The sequence below is a fragment of the Lissotriton vulgaris genome, chromosome 1_1 (genome assembly GCF_964263255.1).
Source record: "Lissotriton vulgaris chromosome 1_1, aLisVul1.2, whole genome shotgun sequence".
In the NCBI taxonomy this organism is placed as follows: domain Eukaryota; kingdom Metazoa; phylum Chordata; class Amphibia; order Caudata; family Salamandridae; genus Lissotriton; species Lissotriton vulgaris.
Genome location: NC_141685.1, coordinates 1,319,284,060 through 1,319,294,855, shown reverse-complemented (window position 1 = coordinate 1,319,294,855; position 10,796 = coordinate 1,319,284,060). Strand labels below are relative to the sequence as shown.

The window sequence follows — 10,796 nt, the reverse complement described above, 5'->3', positions numbered from 1 at the left end:
ATGCGGTCATCTTTGTGTACAAGTTATCACCAGAGGACTTCCCTCCCGCACCGGGATTAGAAGGTACGGGTGGTAGGAAGAGAGTCAACTGCTCAGGGTGCCTGACCAAGTGTGGCAGACGATGAGCAGGCTTTTTGCTCAGGAAAGTGCATGGAAGGGCAAATTGCACGTCAACTTGTTTGCTGTTATCGCAAAGCGTGCGCAATATCATACACAACCCTTAGTTGCGGCTTCTTATCGTAGGCAGCTAACAATCAGTTATAGTCCCGATTTGTAGGAATGAGAATAGCGGTGTTTTGGCCACCGGGTGGCACTGCCGGAATCTGTTACATCCAGCACACGCCTCTCAATTCATAGTCACATCAGGCCCCACAATGCCCAAAGCCGCAAATAACACACAGACACAAGTGTTAAGTTTGGGAAAAAATGCTGCAGGTTTATTACATACAACATATGTAATGATGGTGGGTTATCTTACGGGCGATCCAAGGGCAGGCCGCATTCTCGCCACCTGCCCGCCTGTTGAGCCAATCAGCACAGTGGCGAACCACCCAACTGCTGCACAATTATTATAATTATACTACACTCGCCCCTTGCGGGGCGTGTCTAGGCAAACCCCTGGTTGCACAGGCCCACAACCGCCCGAAGGACTACTGGGGCGCCGACACGAGTTCCTGCACCTCCCATGAGGTTACAGGTTAGGCTCTGGCACCCCTATGTGCCCGCTGAAGTACAGTGTTTGCACCTCTCTTCTTCCAGATCGCCCAGTAACTCCGCCTGCAATGAAAAAGGAACACATTAAAGCTCCTCCAGGAGCCCCCCTCAAGCAGACACTCTGGGTTCGAGGAAGGGCGGGAAAAGAGTGTCCCGAAGCTGCAGCGCGACGTCCGGAGCGGCAAAGAGGCCTCCACAATGGTGCAAGGGAGTAATGTACCCCCTGAGGCTCCTCCCAGCCGCCCCGGACGTGCGTCAGCGACTTGCCTACCTCCTACCGGGCGATGCCTGCCCTGGTGAGGAGTGGCTGGCCACAAGGTGGGCGGGGGCAGCCCTCTGTGACTAGGGGCCCGCCCTCCTTATGGCCACTGCGCGGCCTCGAGCAAGCACATAGTCACATCAGGGCCACAAGCACCCCCCGCCCCACAATGCCCAAACCCGCAAATAACACACAGACACAAGTGTTAAGTTTGGGAAAAAATGCTGCAGGTTTATTACATACAACATATGCAATGATGGTGGGTTATCTTACGGGCGATCCAAGGGCAGGCCGCATTCTCGCCACCTGCCCACCTGTTGAGCCAATCAGCACAGTGGCGAACCACCCAACTGCTGCACAATTATTATAATTATACTACACACGCCCCTTGGGGGGCGTGTCTAGGCAAACCCCTGGTTGCACAGGCCCACTACCGCCCGAAGGACTACTGGGGCGCCGACACAAGTTCCTGCACCTCCCATGAGGTTACAGGTTAGGCTCTGGCACCCCTATATGCCCGCTGAAGTACAGTGTTTGCACCTCTCTTCTTCCGGATCACCCAGTAACTCCGCCACAGCCCGTGCGGTAGTACCCGCTGCCGCACGGGCCCCCCACAACTGCTACTCTTCTTTACCTGCAACCTTTGCTCAGAAGTGCCTCTTTCAGATCGAGGAGGAACAGGTCTAAGCCCACAGGCGTGAGATGAACACCATCCGCCTCAAAATAACCCCTGACTTTATCCTGAATCATTTCATGTTTTATGAAGTCCAGTCCCCTACGTTGGGTGAACCTTTTCATAGCACTATTGATTCTCCTCCTGGACCTCTCGATTGCCTCACGAGACCTAGCGCCCTGCCAAGTTCTCCTAGGCACTATTTCGGACCACCAAATCTCACACTTGCGCATGAGCCCGCAGATGACCCCAAGATCCATTTTCATTTTTTGCAGCAAGGTAGATCTCCCCAGATTCGTCAGCTCATTACCACCCAGGTGAATTACCAAGTGCTGAGGAGGAGGCCCTGCCATAGCGAGGGCTTCCCGCAACCTGTGCAACAAACTGTTCCAGCGCATGCCAGGAAAACCCAGCCAAACACAGTCAATGTTCTTGAAGAACCGAGTCCAGTTCCTGATTGTTGCCCACCGGCCCAACCTGTCGACTGTGGAATGCCCCAAGACCCACTCTCTTGACCCTGTCAAAGAAAAGATGCAATATATTCACGACTGTATATTGAATCAGAGTGCACACAAACATAAAAGGCATAATCGCCTGAAATTGAAACACAGCAAACAAATATACAAAGAACATGGACGTGCCGGGGTATCTAGTTCAAGGGCGAATGTATCGTTTATAACAGGAAGACTCCCAACGCCCTACCAATTGAACTTTGTCTGGCTGCAAACCAGCTTTGAAAGCGGAGTGGCCGCCCCTATGCGGAAGGAATGGCTGGAGAACCTTTTCCCCTAATCAACAAACCAGCACAATCCAGGCATGCTACCATTATTTTATCAATCTGGTATTTGGTCAGGGGGCTGAGATCAAAGTGGATAAAAAGGTAACCCATTCCCGCAGGACGAAGCGCCAGGTATGATTGTAAGGCAGACACCGGGCAGAAACGGGGATCCCCGAGGGGGCCAACCGAATGACTGACCCTTTGTAAGCCTGGTCGGTCTTGGACCGTCTGAGCGTGATAGACAGGCCCTCCTTAAAACAAATGTCCACCACCCCAAGGGCGTCCCCAGACTGATCTGCCTTGGATCGTGCGACTAACTCACTGCTCCGGAATGCCCCGAAAAATGCCAAAATGAAGGCCGCAGAGAAGAGGGAAGCCTCGTAGTGCGAGTGTACCACCGACTGCAAGCCCGCCAACATGGCCTGCAACGTGGGGAACTCGATGGGGGACCTGTCATCAGGAGTCTTCGGTTCTTCCCGAGCCCAACCTTTCAAAGCTGCCCTGATTACAAAAAACTTGGCTGGATCACCCACCCCGTTCAACCTCGCCTCGTGACTGATGGCCGCCAAATGGCCGCAGACCCAGGAGTGGGATTTGTTCTGTTTCTTGGCCCAAACTACAAAGGCCTGTACTCTGTCCTCTGTCCTCCAACGGAAGGGCCACCAAACCTAAGTCAGCAATGGCTTTGTGGAATGTGGCCCGGTGACTAGCATAGCGCCTCCTCGTACCTGGGGCTAAAGACTTTTCCCCTAACTCTCTCAGCTCCTGCTCCACTCCAAGATGCGCCAAAGTCCTGGTGCAAAGGGGGTTATCTCCTCTCTCGCCTGTGGGCAGGCCGCCTGGAAACGGTCCCACTGAAAACGAGAAAGAGCGTCAGCCGCGACATTTGTGACCCCCGCAATGTGCCTAGCCCTAAATTCCACATTGCAGCGCAGGCTCCTGCTGGCCAGTTCTCGTAGCAAGCACAGAACTAAGGGGCAACTAGCTGCTTGACCGGTGATGGCTTGCGCCAACGCCATTTTGTCCGACCAAAACAGGACCTTCCTGTTGGACAATGGGCCCGGCCATAGATGTAGCGACACCACAATGGGGAAGAGTTCCAGGACAGTTATGTTGGAAGTGATCCCCCACTTGTGCCAACCATTGGGCCATTCCTGCGCGCACCACAGTTCCCCCAGAATTGCCCCGAAACCATCCCACCCAGAGGCATCAGTGAACATACTGATTTCGGGGATATCCACCCAAGGAGACCTCCAAATGACAGTCCCGTTGAAGTCTGACAGGAATTCAGCCCACATCAACAAATCTTTCTTTAGGCCTGAAGACAGTTTTACAAAATGATGACGTTTGGAGACCTTAGCAGTGGCCCTGGCTAACCGCCTAGCAAACACACGACCCACCGGGATGACTCTAGCCGCAAAGTTTAGTTTGCCCAGGAGACTCTGGATGACCCCTAGCGGTGCTTTGTCCCTTCCCAGCAAGTCTTGAATGTCCCGTTTCAGTCCCAGTACCTTCTCAGCCGGGAGTCGAGACACACCCGTAAGTGTGTCCAACTCTATGCCCAGGAAAGTCAGGACCTGTGCCGGACACTCAGTCTTGCCAGGCGCCAAAGGCACCCCCAAGTGACTAGCCAAGTCAATGAAACAATTCAGACCCTCCTGACATTCCTGCGTGCCCTCCCTCCCAATGAAAAGGAAGTCATCGAGGTAATGTGACAGCAGTGACGCCATACTTCGCGGAGAGGGCCCATTGTATGAAAGTGCTAAAAGCCTCAAAGAAAGCGCATGAGACGGCGCAACCCATTGGCATGCATTTGTCAAAATAGTACTCCTCTTTCCACTTGAAGCCCAGCAGGTGCTGGCTGTCTGGGTGCACGGGCAATAAACGGAATGCTGCCTCAATGTCAGCCTTTGCAAGCCAGGCTCCCTCCCCCGCTCTCCTCACTAGGTCAATAGCCATGTCCAGGGAACAGTAGGAGACAGAACAGGCCCCTTCTGGTAGCCAGGAGTTCACAGAGTTGCCCTCTGGGAAGGAAAGGTTGTGAATTAACCTGTAAGCCCCCGGCTCCTTTTTGGGGACCACACCCAGCGGGGACACCACAAAGTCTTCAAGGGGGGGAGATGTGAACGGGCCCGCCACCCTCCCCAAAGACACTTACTTGCAGATTTTCTTGTCTACGATCTCAGGGAGTTCCCTAACAGACTTCTGATTCTCAGCGTCCCTACTGACCCTGGGACCCTGGTAAGGGATCCTGAAACCTTCCAGAAAACCTAAAGTCAGAACATTCCTGTCTTTATCATTGGGGTAGGACCACAGCAAGGCCAACAAGTTCGGGATAATGACTGGAGACGGGCCCTTAGAGTGAATGAGGGGGGAGTCTCCGCTGGAGACAACACAAGCAATGTGATCCACGTGGGCAGGCAGGGAAAAGGGCGGGGGGTGGTGGAGAGCGCGGCAGGAAGGGCGCTAGGCGGAAATGCTTTGGAAAGGGTCTTATTTGTCTTTGCTGGAAACGCTAGTGGTGGCATCGCGTTTGTCACAAGTTGACCCAGGATGGGGCCCACCACATTTACTGCAGGAGTGCGCAAACTTGCACACCTTTCCCCAGGTGCAATTACCTGCATTAAACAACCTGCATGTTGCTGAGAAGCCCTTCCTGTTAACCTGTCTATTGAAACGCCCCCCCGCCTCGCCCCCCTCGAAAGGACTGCCTGAAGTTACCTTTTTTCTCTGAGGAACCTTTACTTGTTTCAACCTTCTTAACTTGAATGCTGGCTTTGGCCGCGGCTTCCGATTTACCCTTCCCCATATGTTGCATCCAGAGTCTAACCTCCACCTGATCCCAATCTAACTCTGGACAGACCGACATTTTCTTGCGAAATTCACAGTCATACAAGTACCACCCCATGCCAGTGGAGGATTCCGCTTCATCGGTAATGACACTCGCGTATTGAAATAAACCCTGCGCCTGATCTGGGAAGCGCTCTGTGATGACTGCAGCCAATATTGAAAAAGCTTGTCTCCAGTTCTTGATCGTTTTTTCAGGCCAAGACTGGAAACAAGCTTTGTTTTCCTCATCCTTAGAACCCATTTTCCTAACGTCAACACCATCGGCACCCAACATCAGGAGAGAAAAGATGTCAATGAATTCTCTTCGCCAAATGCCTTCCTTCGCTGCCTGCGGGACCTGCCAGGCGAGGGAGCATTTGCCCGACAACAAAGGAGCCATAGTCATCAGCACCGCTGGCGACGTGGGGGCCGCAGCAGGGGCAGGTGCCGTAGCAGCTGGGAGCGCAGGTACCGCTATGAGCGCAGGCGACGTGGGGGCCACAACAGGGGCAAGCGCAGAAGCAGCTGGGGGCGCAGGTGCAGCTAAGTGCACAGGGGGAGCGTGAAGCAGCTCTGGGGCAGGAATAAGAGGAGTAGCAGAGGTAGGCATAGCAATTTCTGACTGGGGAGCCACCTCAACAAGAGGGCCAAAAGGCGCTGCGCAGATGCCCCCCCTAACACAGGAAGCCCGCCCCACACACGAGCAACAGCTGCATCCCCCGACAAAGGAAGGGGAACCATAACAGCAGGCTCCACCACCCGGGAACCCCCCCGGAGGTCAAGACTGTAGCGGAGCGGCAAGCAAACCTGCTCTGTCCTCGGACATAAAAACAGCTAGGGTGTCCGTGAGCTTACCCAGATCCTCCCGGGTGGCAAATTCCGCAGTAGCAACCACCGGGCGAGGGGGTGGGGTGGGGCTAGCCAGGGTCACCGCCGGGGGTGAGGCGGGGGCATGCACAATGACATTTCTGACGGGTTCGGCCGCCCTGGTCTTGGGGGGGCTCCGCTGGGAAGTCTTTCACTGTCGGCTTCCTCACACGCTTGGGCCTTGCCGTGCCAGAGTCCTCCACAATGTCTATTTCTGGGGCATGGGGGGCGGGGGCAACCCCGGGGGCTTTGAGGGGGTTGGCCGACAAAAGTTCACTGGCCCACGCCACCCCATTAGCCTTGATCATGTCCAATAGTGCCTTCGTCTGGGCATCCTGGGAGGGTCCTATCCCGAATCATCGACCTGAGACGTCTGTGTAAAAAGCGGAGGGGACCCCTGACTTTCCATGTTATGTTTGGCTCTTCTCCTGAAAGAAAAATTGACCGTGAGCCAAACAGACCAAATACTGAACGAAGAGCAGATAGCAGGACATACAACCTACACGCGATTAAAGAGCGACCCCATTAGCCTTGATCATGTCCAATAGTGCCTTCATCTGGGCATCCTGGGAGGGTCCTATCCCGAATCATCGACCTGAGACGTCTGTGTAAAAAGCGGAGGGGACCCCTGACTTTCCATGTTATGTTTGGCTCTTCTCCTGAAAGAAAAATTGACCGTGAGCCAAACAGACCAAATACTGAACGAAGAGCAGACAGCAGGACTTACAACCTACACGCGATTAAAGAGCGACCCTAGAACTGACGCGATGCTATCTGTGGGAAGAAAGTGACATACTAACAAAGAAGAATGTGAGAATATCCAGCGAAGCACTGTCTGCATAGGAATGAAAATCAAACAACATCAAGCAACGAAACCATAAGTCGGCGAGGGTAACCAACCCATACCTTGCATTGTTAATAGGGACAAAAGTGAATGGGAAGTTTGGACTGTGAATATGTCCAGCACACCGACATGCCCACACCCCGGATCCCCACAGGCACCAATACATACCTCGCAGAACTGTTCCTTGCGCCGTGAAAGCAAGGGAGGGGGGTGGGGGAGGAGGGACAGCTCCCCAAGGCCCGATGCCGAAGACGAGGGCAAGTACTGCGTGGAAGAAGACAGAATTTAGACATGGCAAAAATACCCACGACTGACGGACAAAACCGGTTACATATACACACACCACAAAACGCCCTGTTGCAGGGGCGCAGAGGTTGTAGGAGGGGCGCGAGGGCACCTGCCAATATGGCTTCCTTGGACCCAGCCCCGCCAAAGGGAGGCCTCATACTATCAACAGGTTTCCCCACACACGGCTCCTTCCTGAGCCAGCCCCCCACGCTTCGCAAATACATACCTCCCAGAAAGTAGCTGAAGCTGTGAGAAACCGCGTCACCGGGAAGTGCGAAAAGGGGGGGGGATGCGAGCGGGGCCTGCAACGGGAGGAAAGGACACAGTTAGAAATGGGGCCCAAAGCTGACTAAGCTACGTGGGACCTGGAGCAGCGCATAGTGCCCCTGTAGCCGACCCACGCGACTAGCTACAGATCTGTCCAACACCCGGCTGCTTGCTGCAACAAGACGCCGGACTCACAGCCACACCAGAGGCGGTTTAACCAATCATACGCCCAATGCTAAAACACACAGCATAGAAATGTTGGACACGGAGGCGAATTAGCGAAAACATGAATAGCGGAAACATAGCCAAGACTCGAGCCGATGAGAAATACCACGGCCATGCCATTGAGCCCGCCCTTCACCCAGCCATGTCGGGCCAGCGCGTCAAGGATCCAGCTGCGACTGCGCTCAAACGAGGCCCGGAGATTGAACCATCGGAGCCTCGCAGAACCAATTGCCGAACGCAGCCAAATCCCGGAATGGCGCCTGAGCACCAGGGTGAGGGGCGGGGGGGGGGGCAGGGGGTAAAAGCTGGTGCAAAAACAAGAACCAGGGAGACACAGTAATACGAGGATGCGCCGCAAAACGACCTGCGAAGTCCAACCTTGACCGCCAGCACACCCCTAGTGAACACCGTTGCCGCAGGCCACGTGCACACCCGGAAACAATACATCCCCTTGCCGATTCATGTCCCAACGGCATGCAACCATAACATGGCGGCACCCCCACCACGTGGCAGTGCAAAGGAAAAGCGTTAGGCATCAAATAAAGTGCTCGGGGCCTCCGCACTACGCATGTCATAAAAGAAATGCCACATTAGAGACATTGCAGCCCCGCACATGAATACCGCCCACCACATATGATAATACTAACAATGGATACAGCGATAACATAATATAAATTCGTCCAATAGAATAAGCGATAGTCTAAATAAAGCTTTCGGACAGGTTGCACTATTCAAAATGGCGGGTCAACACACAAATACCACCCCACCACAAAAGAAATGCAAACAGCAGAAGTGTGTAAGCATTTGCATGATAAGCGATAGTATAAATAAAACTTCCGGACAGGTTGCACTATTAAAGATGGCGGGTAACACACAAATACCACCCCACCACAAAAGAAATGCAAAGAACGAAAGTGTGTAAGCGTTTGCATACTTACGAACGCTCGATAAATAGTGCCCGGTAACCCCATTAACAAAGCCTGTCCCCAGCACCAACTGTGATGCACAGAAGCAAAACATACATAATTCATATTACTCGATACTCGACACCACCGGGGGGAGGGCTAAACTCCGTTAGCCCCGCATCGGCATCCAGCAGGCGAGCCGCCTCTAGGCTCTATCGGGGACCAAAAGGTGGGAGCTAGGAACAAACCGACGCCACCTCACGGTCCCAACCCAGCCCGAGTGGATGAAGAAGATACACACGTCCACTCAGGGCCCGGGCCGAGACCGACACGATGCGCCCTGAGATAAAGGTACTTGCGCCTTGCCCCCTCCCACGCGCTAAAGCCGTCGGGGAACCCGCCTGGCCAACGCTCGGCTCTTCCACCCATGTGGGCCTACGATAAGAGCCCCTGTTAACGCCCGACTCACCAAGGAGAGGGAGGCATGGAGGAGGGGGAGGAGCACACAACCCTGGGAGCAGCCTAAACGACCCCGTGGGTTGACCGGTAATGCCCGCACCCCCAGGAGGAGCAAGCACGGGGGGCGGGGAGGGACTAGGAGGGGCGCATGCCTGTAGGCCTCAGCCCACTCCCGGAGGAAAATCTTGTTGCCGAGTCGCAACCCCCACCTCCACAGCGACCTGTCGCTAAGCGGCCGCCTAGCCATGACTCATACCTCCACAGGGAGGGAGTAGGCGGAGGGGGGGTTAGGCCCGTAGGCCACACTCACCGCAAAGAGTGTCCCGTAAAAGAGTGTCCCGAAGCTGCAGCGCGACATCCGTAGCGGCAAAGAGGCCTCCCCAATGGTGCAAGGGAGTAATGTACCCTCTGAGATTCCTCCCAGCCGTCCGGACGTGCGTCAGCGACCCGCCTACCTCCTACCGGGCGATGCCTGCCCTGGTGAGGAGTGGCTGGCCACAAGGTGGGCGGGGGCAGCCCTCTGGGACTAGGGGCCCGCCCTCCTTATGGCCACTGCGTGGCCTCGGGCAAGCACAGTTCTTCAGCAAGGAAGTTGCAGCTGATTTTCACTTCCCTCCTCGTGATATAGTTGAACTCCAAATTCTCTTTGGTTTTCCGATTATGCACGCAACACACCTTCATGTGGCAGCGGGCTGCAGATATAATTGTGTTTTTCAACCTCATAAGAAGAGCGTGAATGTCCAGTCACAATGTTACAGTAGTAGAGTATGTTTATGTATGTATCCTGTCTCCCGGGTTATTCTGGCCAGGGCCCGCAGACTGGTGGGATCGGGTTAGGTTGTCGGATGGGATCAGCTGAGTAACAACCCCGACTGAGGCCTCAGAAGGCAGCGGACAACCCCATGTCTTAATGGTATTGGTAGCTAAGACTCTAGGGCAACAGCCAACTAGTTGGCGAGATGGGGTGCTGCAAATATGTAAATCCTGAGCCCCGATGATCTACAGGTAAATATGAGGTGGGTGAACCTCTTGTAAATCATCCACATTGTGGTCTTAACCCCATTTAAATATGCAAAGGTCTTAAGGTCTGGAGTTGGCAAGCGTACAGATTTTTCTTAGGAAAAAGCAGGCCAGTGAGGTTGATGGAGGGACGCGGTCTAGTACTTTAGCATCATCTGAAAGAGCATGTGGAGGCCAGAAAGGATTGGGCAGTGTATTTTGTCATTGTGGAGTCTCTCCACGCCGATAGAGGGGCTCAGTACGCAATCTAGTGATTACTGTAGGCGGTGAGGCCCTCCTGTCAAGGTAAGCTACCTGGGACTTGTGTTTTGGGGGAACAGCTGAGTGGGGCGCCCTTGTGATTTCCTATTCCGGTGGGTACATGATACAGGTTCATGCCACATTTCAGCTTTCTCGACACCCGGGGTGGCATAGCGGACCCGTTCCCCCCATTTCCCACCCAATAGTGTACACAGCGGGCCCATACTTTGTTCTTAGGTACTGTGTGACAAGGTTGCCGAATTTTGGAAATCAGAGAAAGGCAGCCCAGCTCCATGGCTGTTAGCAAGTTCTCGGGTGGGACAGCTTCAGTGTAATCTCACATTTGTTTAATGATTGCCCTTTCGAGTGATCACCAAGGGTGGGCCTCCCTGGTGCAGTCAGCAAGGTACGCTTGACAAGGGGGCCTG

General features: G+C 54.2%; 1 pseudogene; it reads right to left on the bottom strand.

Moving 5' to 3' along the window:
* Nucleotides 1-2,300: 2,300 nt before the first annotated feature.
* Nucleotides 2,301-5,863, bottom strand: LOC147749075 (uncharacterized; annotated as a pseudogene).
* Between the last annotated feature and the right edge of the window lie 4,933 nt (nt 5,864-10,796).